Source organism: Phocoena sinus, chromosome 4 (genome assembly GCF_008692025.1).
Source record: "Phocoena sinus isolate mPhoSin1 chromosome 4, mPhoSin1.pri, whole genome shotgun sequence".
Lineage (NCBI taxonomy): Eukaryota > Metazoa > Chordata > Mammalia > Artiodactyla > Phocoenidae > Phocoena > Phocoena sinus.
In genome coordinates, this window is record NC_045766.1 from 51,944,988 (window position 1) to 51,964,961 (window position 19,974).

The window sequence follows — 19,974 nt, forward strand, 5'->3', positions numbered from 1 at the left end:
GGAAGGGAGGGAAAAAGGAAGGTGTTAGGATGTGAGAAATCTGGGTGAAGGGATACATGGTCATTTTTTATTCTATTTTTTGAAATGTTCCTGTAACACTGAAAGTTTTCAAAACTAAAGAGTATTAAAATCATTAAATCAGTCAGATTAGCTTTTAATAAAGAAGAATATAATAAAAACAGCTGGTCTTTTAATAAAGACCAGATTTTACTAGTCATACCTTATACTGATGTTTATCTTCTCAAAAAATCCTATGATGGTAGAAATAAAATAAAAGAATCTGCTTTGGATTGCCAACAAACACATGAAAGAATGCTCAACATCATTAATCATTAGAGAGATGTAAATCAAAATTACAATGAGATATCATCTCACACCAGTCAGAATGGCCATCATCAGAAAATCTACAAACAATAAATGCTGGAGAGGGTGTGGAGAAAAGGGAACCCTCTTGCACTGTTGGTGGGAATGTAAATTGATACAGCCACTATGGAGAACAGTATGGAGGTTCCTTTAAAAACTAAAAATAGAACTACCATATGACCCAGCAATCCCACTACTGGGCATATACCCTGAGAAAACCATAATTCAAAAAGAGTCATGTAGGGCTTCCCTGGTGGCGCAGAGGTTGAGAGTCCGCCTGCCGATGCAGGGAACATGGGTTCGTGCCCCGGTCTGGGAGGATCCCACATGCCACGGAGCGGCTGGGCCCATGAGCCATGGCCGCTGGGCCTGTGCGTCCAGAGCCTGTGCTCCGCAGCGGGAGAGGCCACAACAGTGAGAGGCCCGCATACCGCAAAAACAAACAAACAAACAAACAAAAAGAGTCATGTAACACAATGTTCACTGCAGATCTATTTACAATAGCCAGGACATGGAAGCAACCTAAGTGTCCATCAAAAGATGAATGGATAAAGAAGATGTGACACATATATACAATGGAATATTACTCAGCCACAAAAAGAAACAAAATTGAGTTATTTGTAGTGAGCTGGATGGACCTAGAGCCTGTCATACAGAGTGAAGTAAGTCAGAAAGAGAAAAACAAATACCATATGCTAACACATATATATGAAATCTAAAAAAAAAAAAAATGGTCACGAAGAACCTAGGGGCAGGATGGGAATAAAGACGCAGACCTACTAGAGAATGGACTTGAGGACACGGGGAGGGGGAAGGGTAAGCTGGGACAAAGTGAGAGAGTGGCATGGACATATAGACACTACCAAATGTAAAACCGATAGCTAGTGGGAAGGAGCCGCATAGCACAGGGAGATCAGCTCTGTGCTTTGTGACCACCTAGAGGGGTGGGATAGGGTGGGAGGGAGGGAGACACAAGAGGAAAGAGATATGGGGATATATGTATATGTATAGTTGATTCACTTTGTTATAAAGCAGAAACTACCACATCACTGTAAAGCAATTATACTCCAATAAAGATGTTAAAAAATAATAATAAAATAATAATAAAATAAAATAGGTAAACAACAAGGTCCTACTGTAGAGCACAGAGAACTATATTCAATAGACTGTAATAAACCATAATGGAAGAGAATATGAGAAAGAATATGTATAACTGGATCACTTTGCTGTACACCAGAAACTAACACAACATTGTAAATCAACTATACTTCAATTAAAAACAAAATTATCTCAGGAAAAAAAAAAAAAGAATCTGCTTTGGTCAATATTAGTATGAAATTAAGTAAGTTCTCTTGTCAGCTTTCTTCATTGCCCAGACTTTATGTCCTGTTCTTCCCTTTTTATTATCTGTGTCCTTCTCAGGGGTCAGCTAGTGTGGGATTGAGGAACACCACCTGTCTCCTTCCCACTCAGGTCCCAGCTCTGTGCAGTTGACTACTGCTGCTTGTTTTATAATTGTCAAAATTACTCAAATATCACTTGTCTTCTTTTTTTTTTCTCTATTTCCTCCTACAGTCTAAGATACGTGCAACTAACGTGTTAACAATTTTGCTAACCATTCTAAAATAATGAGCCATCAGCAAGTCAAGACAGAGCCTTTACTGAACCAAGTTCCTATGCCCAGTGCACAGTGAGGCCAAACAAATGGAAACGCTGAAGTTTGGAGCAGAGAAAGATTTATTGCAGGGCCAAGCAAGGAGAACATGTGGCTCCTGCTCAAAAAACTCAGATTCCCTGAAAAGTTTTTACAGGGAAAATTTAGGGTGAGGGCGGCAGGGTGTGTGACTTTCTTCTGATTGGTTGGTGATGAGGTAACAGGGTGGTGCTCCAGGAATCTTGGGCTCAGCCTGAAGTTACCATCTTCCACCTGAGTGTGGGCCTTAGTTCCAGCAGAAGAACTCAAAGTGTTATATATATTCTTTAAGCAAGAATCAGGATACCGCTTTAATCGCTGCACTACTGCTTCTTGACTGCTCATCCTTTGCTTCTGCATTCCCTCACTTCACTGATTAGCAACTGTTTGAATCTGCCCTGTGGAACTCAGGGAAGGTCTCAGAGGCTGAATGAAGCCTGTTTCCTACGAACAGGAAACAGGCGACAGGGAAAGGATTTGTACCAGGGAAGACCCTGGGTTTCACAATGTCTTCTATTTAATCAACATCATAGTATTTTGGTTCACAAAACTGTTCTTGTTACAATAAACCCAATTAAATGTTTGACTTGAAATTCTAAGTCACTACCTGCAGTGAATACAAACATGTCCTTTACCCTTAGTGGGATTCCTTAAATGGGCTTATATCATAGCAAATACCCTTACTACCTGAATAAGACTTAGAGGGCAACATAGGTATTTTCAATTGCCTCACCAACTGCAGTCTGTAGAACAATTAAAAAACCTCTGTGGTAAATTTAACCTTGTTGTCTATATATATATATTCAACTATTTTATAATTTTCAAACATTTTTTAATTTTTTTGAAATTTGTATTGATTTTCAATAAAAATGGAATTGTTTATTTTTTTAATAAGTGATAAAGAAAATGTCAAATTTAGTTGATTAAAGCCAAAGCATTTTTACCCAACATATACTAAGCCCTCCTGTGTACCAAAAACATTATCTCCTTTAATAATGATAACTGTGCAGGGTAGAACTGTGATTGTTAACACTGTCTACTAGGAAATAGTCTAGAGGAGCTAACAGAAGTGCTCACACTGTAACTTTCTTATACACCCAAGTTGTCCTACTACGTTCGGGTGCTCTTTTCACAACACCAACTACTGAGAAAAGCTCAAATGCCTTTCAAATTCTGTGTCCCTGGGCAATAATCTGGGCCAATATTCTGGGCCGGCCTGCTGGTCCATGTGTTCTCTTCTTTCATGTAGGCCTTACCCAGTACTGTCCTATTTTTCTCCCTTTAAAATTACTGCTACCCACTTTATGTCTAAGAGCATTTTCCCCAGAGGTTGGCTGCTTGAGAGGGTTTGCTCCTAAATTTTCACTCTGCTGCTGCCATCAAAGAAATACACACAGACCTCTTTCATTTGGAAAGTTTAGTTGTTTGTCTCCATGTGGTAACAGAATTGTAATATATTAATGCCTGTTCAGCAAACAGGTATAGCATGGCCATTTGGAGCAGATATAGTGGAACACCCAATCCAGAAAAAATAAAGATGGGCAAATTATGAATACAAATTATAATTTACAAAGTACATACACACATTGCAATGGAGTGCATGAGAGAGACCAAAATATATGTTAGATGGTTAGATATTTACAAAAATTTTTATAGTCCTTATTGTTCCTAAGGCAATATAGCATAGCTCTAAATTACATAGTTCGTGAAAATTTTTCTTTATATGGCAACCACTGTGGGTCCCTCATTGTAAAGTAAAGTATGCATTTAAATTGCTAGACGCATTCCTGCATAATTAAAACAATTAGAAATGAACAATGTGATTTCTTTTCTCTCAGTAGGCTTTTTAAAAGGGAGACTTCTCTTTTTTCACTTCTTTGTGAGAAAAAGTTATTCGGAAAGCATAGAAATTTTTTCAATTTTGGTACAGGTTTGTTGTCCAGATTCAAATAGACAAGAAGTACACAATAGCCTAATTCAGTGGATGTTGGATAAGCTTTTCTTGACATGCAGACCAAGAAGTGTAAACATTAACAACCTTAGGTTGGGGTGGAGAATAGAGGAGAAGGTGTTGGAGGTGGGGCTGGGGATGACTTTTTCCCCAGCATCTTGAGCCCTTCTTGTAATGGAAATAGCATGCATAACTCAGGGCTAAGCAAATCATGGCCTTTTCCTCTCTATTACTATCTATATTCAGAAGAAATTGGTTAAAATAAATATTTTAGTCCTGTTTGGGGGAAGGAATCACAAAATGTTAAAATTAAATTATAATATAGAAGGATCAATCTCACCTACTGACCTTGAAAATATTGAAAATACTGAGAATTTGGGGACTTAGAAATATCTACAGGTGTTTTCTTTCCAGGCATCTGTTAGCAGTCACCTTCTTTCCCATTGTATTCCTTCATGTTCAGCTACCAGGAATAAAAGCCTTGGCCAGTAACTCAATTTGCTCTTCCCAAAGATGGGTCATTAAAAAGCAAACTATCTCACAAGACACAAATGCACCAAAATATAAAAGTTTAGAAATACCACCAAGTTATATGATATTAAGATATCAGCCTCATTTTAGAGCAGTTTTTTTCCAGAGTATACATACAAAAAGGAAATTATTTTGACTTTATCCTTTGTCACTTTCCAAGAAGAATTTGGACAGTAGCTCTCAAGAGAACACAACAGCAAGGAAGCTAGCTAGGGATGATGGGTAATTAAATGGTGCTGTGTGTTCTTTTTCCCTACACAGACCCCAAGTTATCCAATTTGAGGAATTTTAAGCCATCATATTTTAAACAATCTTGACTCAAAAATATAAAGGGAAACTATCCAATTATGTATTAATATGAGGGTTTTCCCGTATCTTTTTTTTTTTTTGGCCATGCCACGCTGAATGAGGGATCTTAGTTCCCCCACTAGGGATCAAACCCAGGCCCTCAGCAGTGAAAGCATGGAATCCTAACCACTGGACTGCCAGGGAATTCCCAGTGAGAGTTTTATTTAGGTATAACAGTGTCCCCCATCGGAACAGAGTATTTTTCAAAAGTGAGTTTGGGGACAGAAAAAAAGGAATCATGTTTGCTGGAAGATTGAAGGTTGAGTGACTAGTTAGAAGGATTTTATGGGTCTAAGAAGAAAAGAGGAGGATCCAGACTAAGTCAGTAACATGAGTAGAAGACAGAAACATAATGCAGAGGAAGAACTGACTTGGCAACTAAGAAGATAGGGAGAGTTAGCACTTGGGATTTTTAGCCAGAGAAGTTGAGCTACTATTCCCACAGTTTTAAATTCAGTTATGTTAAAGGTGCAGAATTCTTAATGAGCTAATTTGCTGATCCATATTCCCAAGTCCCTAGAAGGATGCCTCACTACTATTCAAAGTCTCATGTCTGCAAGGCTGGCTTTTTACTAGTCATTATGGTCTCTTGAAGTGCTTATCAATTTGACTCAAGGAGTCAACCACAATCATCTGTATCCAGACAACAGCATTGATAAGCACAAAAGATTTCTTTTCTACTCTGTATATCATGAATTACATACTGTAGAATCTAAAATGTATATATATTCTATTTAACACATTTAGAAATTAAACACAATAAACATAGACATTCAAATTTCCCCCCTCCCAAAGAAAAGAAAGTATAGAATCCCTGATATTTTAAACTTCGGACATTCTAGATGTCATCTCAAATGTAAACATTCTGCATTTTTCCCAATCCCAGGTTTCTCCTTGAATATGTTTAGATATTTTTTTCTACTAAAAAACACGATTCTTTCCTTTCATTTTACATTCTAAAGATGTTCCCTATATGGTTGTATTGTAAGAGATTTGAATACAGATTGGGTCAACCACTAAGCTGCAAGGCTGCTGCCAGACAATTTAACTTAGTTCTTCCCACACTCCTTAGGGTCTGCCTATCAGAGAGCTATCTGAGTTCACTGTGCATCAGTAACCCAAGCCAATACCTTGGTCACAGTCATTTTTTACTTTTTTTCCCCTTTCCCAATTTATTTTAGGCATAAACTGATTTTTCTCCTCCAAGGGCCTGTGGACTTATGATCAATTACATGGTTTCTCAGTAACACCTAGAAAGTAATCCTAGTTGCTAAATCAGGTAATCATCAAATTGAAGCCACATCTGCTCAGCAAATTAATCAGATCAGTAGTAGTTCCATGTAGGTAGGTACAAGAATATTTGGAGATTTTTAAAAAATAGAAAAGTTTTAGGTGGGAGGGATAACATTAAGTAAATTATATTTGAACACATAGTTGAATGGCAAATGTAGTGGATACATGAGCCAGTGACATCATCCTTGACAAAACTGTAATTTTGAATTTTGTAAGTTTGCCTTAAATTTAAAAGTAATAATTTTTTCATGGTCTTGTAGTCATGAGTCAAGTAAGTTAAAGAGTTGAATACAAATGTAAAGTTACAGCTAGAGTGATCTGAAACGATTCTGCTGTTAAGGACATGACAGCTGAGTCGATATTAAAAAGAACTTTAAATGAATACTTCATTCAATAGCAAGGTATAAAGAATACTGCCAATGCACATAAGCTGACAATTAGCAAACTGTGGCTCTTTCAAGGTAGCAATTTATTTAACTTTCTTCATTTTGTGCCCTTAGCTGAGCCACAAAGTTTTGTTTGGATATAGAACCAAAAATCCAAAGAATTCATACAAGCTTATAATATCACTTTAACAAGTCTAAAGAGATACAATTTTATTAGTTGGCTGGCCTTAATAAAGGCAGGGGTTATTTATTAAATTGGCCTAATATAAAACTCATAGTGGCTCTCTGAATTCACTCTAATGATCAGGTGTTTTTAGTTGGAGAGATAGATAGATGAGAGGTAGATAGATAGATAGATAGATGATAGATAACTACAGCATACACATGAAATAGAAATCAAGAGTGAGGGAAATTCAGTACTGAAGAGTAGCTTGGACATTCCAAGCCTAGGACACAATCTTTTACCCAATGATTCATTCCATATGACTTAGTGAAATTTTGGAATTAAACTGATTTTAAGTTTTAAGATACTACAAGATTTCTTGAAACTATATATAAAGTATAGATTGCTCTATGTATAAAGAGATAATTGACATGATTTACAGTATTGTTATATAAACACAAAACTATTTGACCAATCTACCAGAGTGGTTTAAAATATGCTACTAAAACTGGAATTATAGAGGAGATACTACATTTAGTTATTGTAGAGATAATTTACTACTATGGTTTTTTTACATACTATGTGTTGAAAGATGGTTATCAGTAAGTCAATTTCTGTGTGAATGTAGAGATTCATTTGAATGTAACTGGATTGATTCAATATCATTTCAAGAGGAATTAACTACAAATCCTGGATTTTGCACCAAGTGTCATAAGCTTTATTTAGAAATCAAATTTTGATCTAAATATATGTGTGATATAGAATTATAGGTAATAAACTACCTAGGGTGTATTCTCATTCTCTCAATCTCTCTCTCTCTCTATCTATCTCTCTCACTCTCTCACACACACACACACACACACACACACACACACACACACACACATTCATATCTCCTTTATCCTTCAAGACTCCTTTCTATCTAATGCACAGCAATCCTTCCATAATGTTGTTTTCAGGGTTCATGCCATCAGCCTATCTTTATAGATGAAAACATTTGTAACATATTCCTTCAGGAATTTAAACTAATGGTTCTGTCTTATACCAAAATTCACTTAATAGCAAATAAAATTAAAAGAGTTCCTTGTCATGTTGTTTTGCATTTTAATATGCTTTCATTTATATGAATATTGCATATTTATGACATTCTTTTATGTAAGAAGATATCATGAAAATTTCTTTAAATGGTTATGTAGATTCAATAAAAGGTAATGAGTATAAAGAGAAAGATATGTTTATTTGGAATCTATTTTTAAAAACTCCCATCTCAAAAATGATTTCATATTTCCGGGATTACACACACACGCACATACACACGCACACGATAGACTAGACATTGTGCTTTTGTTTCCTAGCATTTTTGGTCTTGTAGGAAAAAAAGAACTAATCATATGCATTTATTAGTGTTTTTCAAAATTATTCAGGAAGATTTGACTTCATCTATTGCTTCCCACAATGATCCTAAAGAATTTCTGGTTCATATATTCATTTTAAGTATAGATTGACTTATTCAATTAATAGCGATTATTATCACAGTCTGGTTTTCACAAATGTAATTGACTTCCTGGTTTTTTTTAATTAATTAGAGGTATATTTTAAATTGAATAAAATAATTTTTATCACAAACATTGACCTATTATGTTGAGTTTCTATAATGGGTCTTCAATAAGAGAATAAATCTAATTTTTAAAATTAATTAGTTCCGTAAACTTGTTGGAATTGAAAAATACATCCCTAAATATACTTAATCAATTATATGCAAAATATCTCTAAATATTTTCTACATGATAAGTGAATAGTCTATAAAATAGAATATTTTATAAAATACTTTTTACTTTTTCATTTATACTTCAGGGAAGCAAAATTCGCCACCCCAAAATGTGTCTCTTTGGCATGAGGATCATTTTAGGCTGATTATTTTTAAGAAATAGAAGACTCAGTAAGTCTTTTACCTTCCCCTTTAGCTGCCTAAAGAATTAGATAAAAGGACCCATAACAGGAAACGAACTATCACCAGGGATACCTATGAAGAATATGGGCTGAATGTGGTAGGGAGAACTCAGCAGGTCATAGAAATCAAAGTCAACTCTGTGTCCCATTGTCTCTGTCTGGCCCATCTTTGTGTGACTGTCCTTCATTCCCCTTGAGGTCCCAAACCACCACCTCCAACATCCTCTTTTGTCTTTAACTGAAAATGGCATTTAAGGTGAAGGCTTCAGTAATTTTGGCAAATTACTCAGTTTTCCTGGGTCTTTCCCATGTATACATGTTACTGAATTTTTTTTGTTTTTCTACAGTTAATCTGTCTCATATCAATTTAATTCTTAGACCAGCCAGAAGAACACAAAGCATAGAGGAACGTTTTTTCCTCTCCCACAACACCAAATGTAGAAATATATTAGAGGGTAGATGTTTGTCTTACCAGTTATAATGAACATATTATAAAAGCTATTAAGTCAGTCAAATGAATGAATATGTTTAAAGTGTTATTAAAGTAATATCTTTGACTCTTCTTTCTACAACAATTTCCATATGTAAGAGACTTAGCTCTTACTGCCACAATATTTTTTTAATGTTGACCTAAAACAAATAGACTGCCAGTTTTTTCCTTAGCAAAAATGAGTTCATTTGTGATCAACAAGGAATTATTAATACAAGTCAGGGTCTCTAATCATGGCAAGCCATGTGCAAGCCCCCACACAGCAATGAGAGAGCTCTTTTAAAGAAGAGAGAAGGAAATTGAAAGGGCTATAGTAAACCAAAAGTCCTTTGGAGAAATTGAGATTTCAAAGTATAGTGGCTTGTCATTGGCTGAGTTGTGAGAGTCTTTCATTGGCTGAACTCTTGCCAGGCAAGAAGAGGAAGTCTTTCTTCTTCCTAGTTGACTCTGCTATCATCATAGGGCCTGAGTTCTCCCTTCTGGCCTCCCAACTCTATTTTAATTGAGGTTTCTTTTTATTAATTTTTACATTTCCCCCTTTTGATGAAGATCCTTCTATTAAAACATTGCTGATCAACGAGTTAGGTTTTCCAGTTTCAGTGGCTTTTTGTACCTCAATGACAAAAAGTATCTTTCTTGGGTATAGTGTCTCATGTTGGAGGGAAAGTACACAGATTGAAAACCTATTGAGGTCACATCTGAGTAACCAAGAGAGGTAGGAGAGAGAACCCTCAGCCACTTCTTATCTGAAGTCCATATGTTATCAAGATCATAGACATCGGAGATCATCTGAAGCATTATGTCATCAAACGTTTGGCAAACTTGCTACAGACCTGGTCCAGATATCTTGGAAATCTGTCTTATCAGATGTTGTCTGCTTCAGTTCTGGTTAATCTTTACATTCAGGTCATTAGATGATGTGCAGGTCCAGTCAGGGTTCAGTGCTTTATTTAGGGGAGTCATGTAAATACGAGAGTCCAATCCCTGGAGTCTGGCTGCAAAAAAGTTGGTTAGTAGTACCTGATAGGGGCCTTGCCAGTGAGGTTTAAGAGAGTCCTTACGGAGGTGTCTTTCTAAACAGATGAAATCTCCCGGTTACAAGGTGTGATGCTTAGGTCCTCATCTCCTAAGAGCACACTGTGAAAAGACTGCTCTGCTAAAACATGATTTTTTTTTAATAGAAGCAATTAGGCTTTGCAATATTAGAGTATCTCTCATTTATTAGTTGTGGATCAAAAGAGGCAGAAGCCAAGTCCTTTGACTTGTGGCACCCTGTGACTATCTCAAAGGGTAAGAGTTTATGAGTTACAAAAGAGGTGGATCTGAGACTTAGAAGGACCAACAGCAAAGCTTTTGGCCAAAATATTTGGAGGGCCTCTACAAATTTTGCCAATTGAGTATTAATAATGCCGTTAGTGTGTTCAACTAAACCAGAGGATTAAGGGTGGTAAGAACAGCGAAAGTGTTGTAAAACTAGCCAAACAGTGCCGACTTGTCAAAGTACCTGACCAGTAAAGTGGGTTCCTCAATCATTATGAAGCTTGAAAGGAGTTCCCAAGGTAGGAATAATCTTTTCCAAAAGGACTTTAGCCACAGAAGAGGCAGTAGCCTGTCACAAGGAAAGGCTTCAGTCAAGTATGAAACATACAGACCATGACTAAAACATATTTATACCCATGAGATGGAGGAAGTTGTATGAAATCCATTCGCCAGACCTCAAGTCATCAAGGCCACTAGGCAGTCTAAAATGTCCAGGAACAGTAAGAACAGGTTTCCCTGGATTGTACTTTGCACAAGTGGGATAAGTGAGGTAGGCACTTTTTGTAGCCTTGTTAATGTTTTCCCACCAATATTGATTCATGAATGCTGTCATTTTGTCAGCAGACCAATGTTTAATGCATGTACAGTGGTTAGGAGTGGAAATTTTAGAGTCCCCAGTAGGACTGGGTTGTTATTTGGTCCAAACCAAAGTTTTCTCTTTTTATCAAATCTACACCTGTTGTATTTTCACAATTCTATAATTGAATTTCCACACTTTGAATTTCAACAGTTGTTGAGGATTTCGTTTTCTGAGGCCAACTGTTTGGGCCTTTCTAGCCACTTTTTCTAAATTATCATTTGGCAAAATATCCCTCCAGGCCATGCTAGCAGTTTGGCTGCTGTTGGTTCCTTTAAGGGCAGCATTCCTTGTGGAAAGGTCATCAAGGTGATTTCCCTTAGCTTCAAGAGAGTCAAAGTTAGAATGCCTCAGGATCTTAATGATAACTAAAGCAGCAGGTAAAAATATTTCATCCAATAATTCCTGAACATATAGGGGCCATTTTTATTTCTGCTGGAAGTAAGGAAGCCACATTGGTTTCACAACATTCCAAAATCGTGAGCTACTCTGAAAGCATATCTACTACCAGTATAAATATACTTGGCTAAAGTTTTGCCCTTGGCTAAAGTACAAGCCCACGTAAGAGTGTATAAATAAGCCTGTTGGGCTAAAGTAGCCATAAGTAAAGGTGCTGTCTCAACACTATCAAAAGGAGTTGCAGTATCACACCCAGAACAGCACATTGTTACCTTTTTTTTTTTCTTTTTTTGCGGTACGCGGGCCTCTCACTGTTGTGGCCTCTCCCGTTGCGGAGCACAGGCTCCGGACGCGCAGGCTCAGCGGCCATGGCTCACGGCCCTAGTCGCTCCGCGGCATGTGGGATCTTCCCAGACCAGGGCACGAACCCGTGGTCCCCTGCATCGGCAGGTGGACTCAACCACTGCGCCACCAGGGAAGCCCTGCCTCAGTTAATCTTAAAACTCTTATTTTGCAAAGAGGCAATTTTAGGCTCCTGATAACATTTGGAAGCTTCAAAATACCAACTGAAATACATATTACATTCAGTTTTTGGAAATTTTAGAGCTATGGTTGCCCAATTCAGTTTCAAGAAAAGTAAGTTTGGGGATTTCAAAAGCTTCCCATAATGGCCATTGATATTCTAAATCACCTTTAGTTAGGTTGGTCCATTAGTTAGAAAGGTACGTGAGGAAGGACCATAGTTTGGGGTTTTTTTTTATTTAATATTTTTATTTTTTTTTCCGCACACACAGACACTGTATTTTATTTTTACAAGAGATAAATAAACTGATACCAAGCATTGTAAATGGATGACCACAACAAAAGCAACAATGATTGCAATTACCAAACACGAAACACTCATACTATGTCATAATATTGATATTCAGTCCAGTAATCCTCCACTGTAACAGCTCCTTTACTTTGCAGTGAAAATTGATTTGTATATTTTTTGCCTCTGTTGTCAATTGCATTATTATGAACTTTCATCAATCTTTAACTGTGGTCATTTTTAAGTCTTTTGTCATTTACAGACAGTTCTGGGTGTACTCTGATGCTTTTGCAAATATTTTCCTATAAAAGGGTTTCATCTTCAAGGAATTCATGGAAAAGACTCTGAGAAGTACAGGTTTCTGGTAACTGACTATACTGCTGAACTGAATGAATAAGCATTTTCAGAGCTCTGATGGAAAACTGATGAATTCATAAAAGTGCTAACAAAAGATCAAGATAAAAAAATAATTAATTACATGGGACTGAGTGAACTGATGAGGATGATTATAATTTTTGTGACTTTCTCTTTGAATAAAAGGACCATAGTTTTTTTTTATTTTTATTTTTTTGCGGTACGCGGGCCTCTCACTGTTGTGGCCTCTCCTGTTGCAGAGCACAGGCTCCGGACGCACAGGCTCAGCAGCCATGGCTCACGGGCCCAGCCACTCTGCGGCATGTGGGATCTTCCCAGACCGGGGCACGAACCCGTGTCCCCTGCATCGGCAGGCGGACTCTCAACCACTGCGCCACCAGGGAAGCCCAGGACCATAGTTTTTAAACATAAAACTGGTCAAGGTCCCTGTAAGTGGGGCATGCTCAAAATGTTTAGTTAACTGGGATCCCATTCCTCAGAGGTTTCAACCTAGAGTAAAAGAATCATTTTCGAACAGCCTAAACAGCTCAAGCAACTCAAAGAGCCCAAACAGCCTGCAGGCCTAATACCAGCCAGTTCAAAAGGAACAGTCTAGTCCAGAGGGAGCCAAGCCAAAGTCTGCTAAGTACAGCTTTAATGGAGCAGCCCAATTTGAAGGGAGTCAGGCTGAAGGCTTAATAGTGCAGTGACAATAGAACACCCCTATTATAAAAGGAATTGGGTCAAAAGCTGAACTGGCCCAGTTCTAAAGAAACAGCCCCTGTTCCTGAAGGATGGGCAAAAAGCTAGGCAATTCCAGGATAAACAGCCAGCCCCGTTCCAAAAGGAATCCTGCCGAAGGTGAGCACAGTTCCAATTCAAAAAGCCCAATTTCAAAAATCAGGCATAAGGGCCAAACAAGTAGTTGCATACAAAACAAAGTCGTAGCCAGAGAACAAAGCCTTAAAATAGATCCCCAATAAGATAGGCTCATCCACCAGAGGGCAGACAGCAGAAGCAAGAAGAATTACAATCCTGCCTGTGGAACAAAAACCACATTCACAGAAAGATAGGAAAGAAGAAAAGGCAGAGGGCTATGTACTAGATGAAGGAACAAGATAAAACCGCAGAAAAACAACTAAATGAAGTGGAGCTAGGAAACTTGCCAGAAAAAGAATTCAGAATAATGATAGTAAAGATGATCCAGGACCTCGGAAAAAGAATGGAAGCAGATCGAGAAGATGCAGGAAATGTTTAACAAAGATGTAGAAGAATTAAAGAACAAACAGAGATGAACAACACAATAACTGAAATGAAAAATACACTAGAAGGAATGAAGCAGAATAACTGAGGCAGAAAAACAGATAAGTGGACCTGGAAAACAGAATGGTGGAATTCACTGCTGCAGAACAGAATAAAGAAAAAAGGATGAAAAGAAATGAAGACAGCCTAAGGACACCTCTGGACAACATTAAACGCAACAACATTCACGTTATGGGGTCCCAGAAGGAGAAGAGAGAGAGAAAGGACCCAAGAAAATATTTGAAAAGATTATAGTCAAAAACTTCCCTAACATGGGAAAGGAATAGCCACCTAAGTCCAGGAAGTGTAGAGTGTCCCATACAGGATAAATCCAAGAAGAAACATGCAGAGACACGTAGTAATCAAATTGGCAAAAATTAAAGACAAAGAAAAATTATTGAAAGCAGCAAGGGAAAAATGACAAATAACATACAAGGGAACTCCCATAAGGTTAACAGCTGATTTCTCAACAGAAAATCTATAAGCCAGAAGGGAGTGGCATGATATACTTAAAGTGATGAAAGGGAAGAAACTACAACCAAGATTACTCTACCCGGCAAGGATCTCATTCAGATTTGATGGAGAAAGCAAAAGCTTTACAGACAAGCAAATGCTAAGAGAATTAAACACCACCAAACCACCTCTACAACAAATGCTAAAGGAACTTCTCTAAGTGGGAAACACAAGAGAAGAACAGGACCTACAAAAACAAGCCCAAAACAATTAAGAAAATGGCCATAGGAACATACATATCAATAATTACCTTAAATATTAATGGATTAAATGCTCCAACCAAAAGACACAGGCTTGCTGAATGGATACAAAAACAAGACCCATATATATGCCGTTTACAAGAGACCCACTTCAGACACACAGACACATTCAGACTGAAAGTAAGGGGATGGAAAAAGATATTCCATGCAAGTGGAAATCAAAAGAAAGCTGGAGTAGCTATACTCATATCAGATAAAATAGACTTTAAAATAAAGAATGTTACAAGAGACAAGGAAGGACACAAGATAATGATCAAGGGATCAATCCAAGTAGAAGATATAACAATTATAAATATATATGCACCCAACATAGGAGCACCTCAAACATAAGGCAACTGCTAACAGCTATAAAAGAGGAAATCGCCAGTAACACAATAATAGTGGGGGACTTTAACACCTCACTCACACCAATGGACAGATCATCCAAACAGAAAATTAATAAGGAAACAGAAGCTTTAAATGACACAATAGACCAGATAGGTTTAACTGATATTTGTAGGACATTCCATCCAAAAACAGCAGATTACACTTTCTTCTCAAGTGCGCACGAAACATTCTCCAGGATAGATCACATCTTGGGTCACAATTCAAGCCTCAGTAAACTTAAGAAAATTGAAATCATACCAAGCATCTTTTCTGACAACAATGCTATGAGATTTGAAATGAATTACAGGGAAAAAAACATAACACAAACACATGGAGGCTAAACAATACATTACTGAATAACGAAGATATAACTGAAGAAATCAAAGAGGAAATCAGAAAATAGAGACAAATGACAATGAAAACACAATGATCCAAAACCTATGGGATGCAGCAAGAGCAGTTCTAAGAGGGAAGTTTATAGCAATACAAGTCTACCTCAAGAAACAAGAAAAATCTCAAATAAACAGTCTAAACTTACACCTAAAGGAACTAGAGAAAGAAGAACAAACAAAACCCAAAACTAGCAGAAGGAAAGAAATCAAAAAGACCAGAGCAGAAATAAATGAAATAGAAACAAAGAAAACAATAGCAAACATCAATAAAACTAAAAGCTGGTTCTTTGAGAAGATAAACAAAAATGATAAACCATTAGCCAGAATCATCAAGAAAAAGAGGGAGAGGACTCAAATCAATAAAATTAGAAATGAAAAAGGAGAAGTTACAACAGACACCACAGAAATACAAAGCATCCTAAGAGACTACTACAAGCAACTCTATGCCAATAAAATGGACAACCTGGAAGAAATGGACAAAGTCTTAGAGGGGTATAACCTTCCAAGACTGAACCAGGAAGAAATAGAAAATATGAACAGACCGATCACAACTAATGAAATTGAAACTGTGATTTAAAATGTTCCAACAAACAAAAGTCCAGGACCAGATGGCTTCTCAGGTGAATTCTATCAAACATTTAGAGAAGAATTAACACCCATCCTTCTCAAACTCTTCCAAAAATTTGCAGAGGAAGGAACACTCCCACATTCATTCTATGAGGCCACCATCACCCTGATACCAAAACCAGACAAAGATACTACAAAGAAAGAAAATCAGAGACCAATACAACAGATGAATATAGATGCAAAAATCCTCAACCAAATACTAGCAAACAGAATCCAACAACACATTAAAAGGATCATACACCCTGATCAAGTGAGATTTATCCCAGGGATACAAGGATTCTTCAATATACACAAATCAATCAATGTGATACACCATTTTAACAAATTGAAGAATAAAAACCATATGATCCTCTCAATAGATGCAGAAAAAGCTTTGACAAAATTCAACACCCATTTATGATTAAAAAAAAAAAAAAAACTCTCCAGAAAATGGGCATTGGGGGAACCTACCTCAACATAATAAAGGCCATATATGACAAACCCACAACAAACATCATTCCCAATGGTGAGAAACTAAAAGCATTTCCTCTAAGATCAGGAACAAGACAAGGAGGTCCACTCTCGCCACTATTATTCAACATAGTTTTAGAAGTCCTAGCCACAACAATCAGAAGAAAAAGAAATAAAAGAAATCCAAATTGGAAAAGAAGAAGAAAAACTGTCACTGTTTGCAGATGACATGATACTATACATAGAGAATCCTAAAGATGCCACCAGAAATCTACTAGAGCTAATCAATGCATTTGGTAAAGTTGCAGGATACAAAATTAATGCACAGAAATCTCTTGCATTCCTATACACTAATGATGAAAAATCTGAAAGAGAAATTAAGGAAACACTCCCATTTACCACTGCAACAAAAAGAATAAAATACCTAGGAATAAACCTACCTAGGGAGACAAAAGACCTGTATGCAGAAAACTATAAGACAATGTTGAAAGAAATTAAAGATGATACCAACAGATGGAGAGATATACCATGTTCTTGGATTGGAAGAATCAATGTTGTGAAAATGACTATATTACCCAAAGCAATCTACAGATTCAATGCAATCCCTATCAAACTACCAGTGGCATTTTTACAAAACTAGAACAAAAAATCTTTAAATTTTTATGAAGACACAAAAGTCCCCGAATAGCCAAAGCAGTCTTGAGGGAAAAGAAGCGAAGCTGGAGAAATCAGACTCCCTGACTTCAGACTATACTACAAAGCTACAGTAATCAAGACAACATGGTACTGGCACAAAAACAGAAACATAGATCAATGGAACAAGATACAAAGCCCAGAGATAAATCCAGGCACGTATGGTCAACTAATCTATGACAAAGGAGGCAAGGATATACAATGGAGAAAAGACAGTCTCTTCAGTAAGTGGTGCTGGGAAAACTGGACAGCTACATGTAAAAGAATGAAATTAGAACACTCCCTAACACCATACACAAAAATAAACTCAAAATGATTAGAGACCTAAATGTAAGACCGGACACTATAAAACTCTTAGAGGAAAACATAGGAAGAACAGTCTTTGACATAAATCACAGCAAGATCTTTTTAGATCCACCTCCTAGAGTAATGGAAATAGAAACAAAAATAAATGGGACCTAATAAAACCTCAAAGCTTTTGCACAGCAAAGGAAACCATAAGCAAGACAAACAGACAACCCTCAGAATGAGAGAATATATTTGCAAATGAATCTACGGGCAAAGAATTAATCTCCAAAATATATAAACAGCTCATGCAGCTCAATATTAAGAAAACAAACAATCCAATCCAAAAATGGGCAGAATACCTAAATAGACATTTCTCCAAAGAGGACATACAGATGGCCAAGTAGCACATGAAAAGCTGCTCAACACCACTAATTATTAGAGAAATGCAAATCAAAACTACAATGATGTATCACCTCACACCAGTTAGAATGGGCATCATCAGAAAATGTATGAACAACAAATGCTGGTGAGGGTGTTGAGAAAAGGAAACCCTCTTGCACTGTTGGTGGGAATGAAAATTGACACAGCCACTATGGAGAACAGTATGGAGATTCCTTAAAAAACTAAAAATAGAATTATCATATGACCCAGCAATCCCACTACTGGGCACATACCCAGAGAAAACCATAATTCAAAAAGACACATGCACCCCAGTGTTCATTGCAGCACTATTTACAATAGCCAGGTCATGGAAGCAACCTAAATGCCCATCGACAGACAAATGGATAAAGAAGTCGTGGTACATATATAGAATGGAATATTACTCTGCCACAAAAAGGAACGAAATTGGGTCATTTGTAGAGATGTGGATGGATCTAGAGACTGTCATACGGAGTGAAGTAAGTCAGAAAGAGAAAAACAAATATTGAATATTAACGCATATATGTGGAATTTAGAAAAATGGCACAGATGAACAGGTTTGCAGGGCAGGAATTGAGACACAGATGTAGAGAAGAAACGTATGGACACCAAGGAGGGAAAGCAGCGGGGGTGGGTGGGTGTGGGGGTGTGATGAATTGGGAGATTGGGATTGACATGTATACACTGATGTGTATAAAATGGATGACTAATAAAAACTACTGTATAAAAAAATAAATTAAATTAAATTAAAAAAAAAACAGATCCCCAGTAAAACCTGGAGGACTTCAAAATGCAAATAGGGCAGACACTTTAGTGGAGAAAAACTTACTCTCCAATTCCAGGGCTGGCGAGTAAAGCAGTGAGTAACAACAGGCTCAGTGAGGGTATCACACTTGGTTGCCATCAACCTGGAAGTCATCAAGTGTCTTCTCTTGATCCCCAAGCAGGCTATCAAAAGGTTGACCTAAAACAAGTAGACTGCCAGCTATTTCTGCAGTAAAAATGGGTTTGTTTGGGATCAAGAGAGAATTGCTGTTTGGGTCTACAACCATGGCAAGCCACATGCAAGTCCCCTCACAGCAAGGAAAGGAGAACTTTTTTAAAAGGGGGAAAAGGAAGCTGGGAGGGCTGTAGTAAACAAAGAGCCCATTGGAGGAATTGAGAGTTTGAAGTAGAGTGGCTTTTCACTGGCTGAGTTGTGAGAGTCTCTCATTGGCTGAGGCAAGGAAAGTTTTTGTTCTTCCTGCTGAGCTCTGCTATTGTCATAGGGCATGAGCGCTTTCCTTTCTGACCTCCCAATTCTATTTTAATTGAGGTTTCTTTTCATTAATTTTAGACTGTTCTTCTCCTTTTTTCTTCAATTGCCTTTTCCACTCTATCAGTTTAGATCTTTATAATGTCTCACCACCTCCATTCTTTCTATTGTTCAACATATATTTCTTTTCATTATTAAATTCACTATAAAATGGAGCTTTGAGTACTGGAGAAATATGAATCTCAGCTTTTCAAAAATCTTCAAATATTCTACACTGTCTTCTAGTTGAGCAGATCTCCTCAGTTTAGCATTTAGGGCGTTCTAAAATGTAACCTCAAATTACGTCAGGTACAGTGATTCTTAACCATGGGGCATCATCAATAAAAATGTGCATACACCTATATATGCAAAGAGTTGCGTATAATTTTATGCATGAGCCTTGGAAAAATACCCCTGCTCTATACCGTCATATCCTGCCACTCTGCCACACATACCTTAAATTCCAACCATATTAGACCATGGGCAACTTGAGGACTGACAGTATTTATGCAAAAACACATTCTCATACACCCCATGATACTATCCCAAATATCTCCACCAGGTAACTTGGCCCCTAGAATATCTCCCTTGAGGTCTTTCAGAATGTTTTCATTCTCTTTATCTGCCCCCTGTTACCTGTTACCTGGATAACTTGGGAACATCTGGGGAAGATAAATGTCATTTTTCAGATTTTAGTCTCTGCTATTCTTCCTAAAGTAAATTATGCTATTCTGGTGGGA

General features: G+C 37.3%; 1 protein-coding gene across 5 annotated transcripts in view; it reads left to right on the forward strand.

Annotated features, from left to right (window-relative positions):
* NLGN1 (neuroligin 1) overlaps window positions 1-19,974 on the forward strand; it is an 898,609-nt gene that overhangs the window by 865,907 nt on the left and 12,728 nt on the right. The window lies entirely within an intron of this gene.